The 3,546-nt window shown below is 39.2% G+C and overlaps 1 pseudogene; it reads right to left on the minus strand.

Annotated features, from left to right (window-relative positions):
- Positions 1–1,197: 1,197 nt before the first annotated feature.
- LOC145948130 (uncharacterized) lies at positions 1,198–1,901 on the minus strand (annotated as a pseudogene).
- Positions 1,902–3,546: the final 1,645 nt, after the last annotated feature.

The raw sequence follows: 3,546 nt of genomic DNA on the forward strand, positions 1-3,546 counted from the left end.
ATTAAAATTTTAAAATTATGAAAATTATAAATATATAATATACAAATATGAATAAATTTGCATAAAATATAATTACACGTAATATAGTTTAGGAAAAATATTGTTTGTATTAAAACATTTTTATTTTTATTTTTATATTTATATTATAGAAAATATTCTCCTTCTCTTGTTATTAAAAATATAATTATGCTTTAACAGATAATAAATATTTATTTTTGCTCTTAACTTTAATGAATGTCACAAATGTATTTTTATTGTGGCTTTAATATATTTTTATTGTCATCTTAAAAGAATAAATTTATAAATTCATCAATTTTTTATTCATTCTATCTTTATCTCTAATTTTTTTGTATTCTTTAATATTAATATACATATAAATGTGTGTGTGTGTGTGTGTGTGTGTGTGTGTGTGTGTGTGTGTGTGTGTGTGTGTGTGTGTGTGTGTGTGTGTGTGTGTGTGTGTGTGTGTGTGTGTGTGTGTGTGTGTGTGTGTGTGTGTGTGTGTACACATGTATATTAATATATACAGGGTGTTTCAGACCACCCGTACCACCCATGTAAAAACTAGAGAAGTGGTTATTTCAAAAAAGTAAAAACATTTTCTTTATAAATCGGGTGCGCTCTATCGAATGGTGATATTTTCAACTTCTGGTTCCGGCCGGAAATAGGCGATTCAGACCGGAAGTGCATTTTTTTAAATGGAACATGGTATTTTTTATTGCAGATTCGGATTCTATGCGAAAAAATATGAAACTTTTGTACGAAACATTTTTTCGAAAAATGTCATTTATGTCTTTCAAACAACCTTCAAAATGTGTGTTGGCAAAAATAACGTTTTTGCATTATCTGCTCTCGGCATAACCCAGGATCTACGACGAGGACGTGGCAGATATCAGATCCCGTGTGTTTGTGTGTTTGTGTGTGTGTGTGGGTGTGTGCGTGCGCGCGTGCACCTCGTAGGGATAAGGACCCTGTGGTTCGTCGCTTCCACAGTAGTTAACGACTCCAAACCCTCCCTACGGTGTGTGTGTGTGTGGGGGGGAGGGGGTGTTGTGTGTGGGGGGTGTCTGTGTGTATGTGTGGGTGTGTGTGTGTGTGTGTGTGTGTGTGTGTGTGTGTGTGGGTGGGTGTGTGTTGGTGTGTGTGGGTGTGTGTGGGTGAGTAGCTGTGTGCGTGCGCTGATATGGCTAGATGTGATTAGGCCTGATGTTCGAAATGTCCACCGTTTGCTTGAATGCAATTAAGTACTCTCTTTTCGAAATCATTTGTAGCATGAAAAATTTCATCAGCATCTAGAGAACCAATAGCGTCAAGTATTCTACGAATCATATCATTTCTTGTCGTAGGGCGTTCGCGGTATACCAGATCTTTTACTCTTCCCCACAAATAGTAGTCGAGAACAGTTAGATCCGGTGATCGTGGTGGCCAATTATGTGGGCATATTTGCCTATCCATTTATCTGGAAACATGTCGTTTAGTCGTTCACGGGCAACTCTAGATGTATGCGCTGGGCACCCATCTTGCTGAAAAAACATGTTTAGGCGTAATTGTAGAGGAATATCTTCAAGTAAAAGTGGAAGATCATTTTCGAGGAAATTAGCGTACCGAACACCGTTTAGATTTCCTTCAAAGAAAAACGGTCCAACAATATGTTTTTCAACAATTCCGCACCAAACGTTGATTTTCCAAATATGTTGATGGTCTATTTCTCGAAACCAATGAGGATTCCCTTGTGCCCAGTAACGACAGTTCCAAGTATTTACAGAGCCGTCACTCGTAAATGTGCTTTCATCAGAAAATTTTATTTTCTAATGAAAGTTTCGCGGTTGTTGGCGTATCCAGTTGCAAAATTCGAGTCTGTTTCTAAAATCGGCAATCGTCAATGCTTGATGCAGAGTCATTCTGTACGAATGCAGCTTGTTTTCATGATAAATTCGCCAAATTGTACTACGACTAACACCAGATTCTTGTTCTACACGCTTTAAGGATTCATGGGGATGCAATTGAGCGAATACAAGAATTTCTGGCGTTCTTTCGTCCCTAACTTGACGTCGAATTTGTCTACCTTTATTATGATCAGGTTGAATAATACCTTTATTAGTAATTCGCTTAGACAAACGAGAAAAAACATTGTGCGAATTAGAAGTGCGATCTGGGTATCTTTCTTGCCACAACCTCGCAGCTGCTCTAAATTGACCACCACCTAAAATAAGCATCATATCTAAAGCTTCTGCGTTTGAATAGGACACGGTCAATGAGAATTTTGTTACACTATTTATTTTCTGATGAAAGTTTCGCGGTTGTTGACGTATCCAATTGTACTTTGCTTTGTACTTTGCTATGTAGGGCGAACGCCCTACAACAAGAGATGATATGATTCGTAGAATATGTGACGCTATTGGTTCTCTAGATGCTGATGAAATTTTTTATGCTACAAATGATTTCGAAAAGAGAGTACTTAATTGCATTCAACCAAACGGTGGACATTTCGAACATCAGGCCTAATCACATCTAGCCATATCAGCGCACGCACACCCACACACACTCACACACACCCACACACACCCACACACACCAACACCCCCCCCCACACACACACACACCCACACACCCACACATACACACATACACACACACAACACACACACACACCCACACATACACACATACACACACACAACACACACACACCCCCTCCCCCACACACACACACACAACACCCACACAACACACACACACCGTAGGGAGGGTTTGGAGGCGTTAACTACTGTAGAAGCGACGAACCACAGGGTCCTTATCCCTACGAGGTGCGCGCGCGCACGCACACACCCACACACACACACAAACACACAAACACACGGGATCTGATATCTGCCACGTCCTCGTCGTAGATCCTGGGTTATGCCGAGAGCAGATAATGCAAAAACGTTATTTTTGCCAACACACATTTTGAAGGTTGTTTGAAAGACATAAATGACATTTTTTGAAAAAATGTTTCGCACAAAAATTTCATATTTTTTCGCATAGAATCCTAATCTGCAATAAAAAATACCATGTTCCATTTAAAAAAATGCACTTCCGGTCTGAATCGCCTATTTCCGGCCGGAACCAGAAGTTGAAAATGTCACCATTCGATAGAGCGCACCCGATTTATAAAGAAAATGTTTTTACTTTTTTGAAATAACCACTTCTCTAGTTTTTAAATGGGTGGTACGGGTGGTCTGAAACACCCTGTATATATATATATATATATATATACGAGGGTGGTTTGAAAAGTCCGTGCAAAGTCAGAGAGATGGCACCACTGGTGCGTATCGGGGTTATTTTTAGTTAGTAGCATCTTTTGGAAGAACACACACCATGTTTCAGCCAGATCGGTCTATTTCTCTGTGTTTGGCGTTCGTTTGAATCGAGAAAGTCGAATGATTTCCAAAAAATGGATGAAAGAGAATTTCGTGTGTTGATAAAACATTACTTTATGAAAGGCAAATCGCCTCAGAAGACTAAGGAGAAGCTTGATAAACATTATGGTGAATCTGCACCTTC

The sequence above is a fragment of the Prenolepis imparis genome, unplaced genomic scaffold (genome assembly GCF_030444845.1).
Source record: "Prenolepis imparis isolate NDT839.2.m4 unplaced genomic scaffold, iyPreImpa1.0 SCAF_255, whole genome shotgun sequence".
NCBI lineage: Eukaryota > Metazoa > Arthropoda > Insecta > Hymenoptera > Formicidae > Prenolepis > Prenolepis imparis.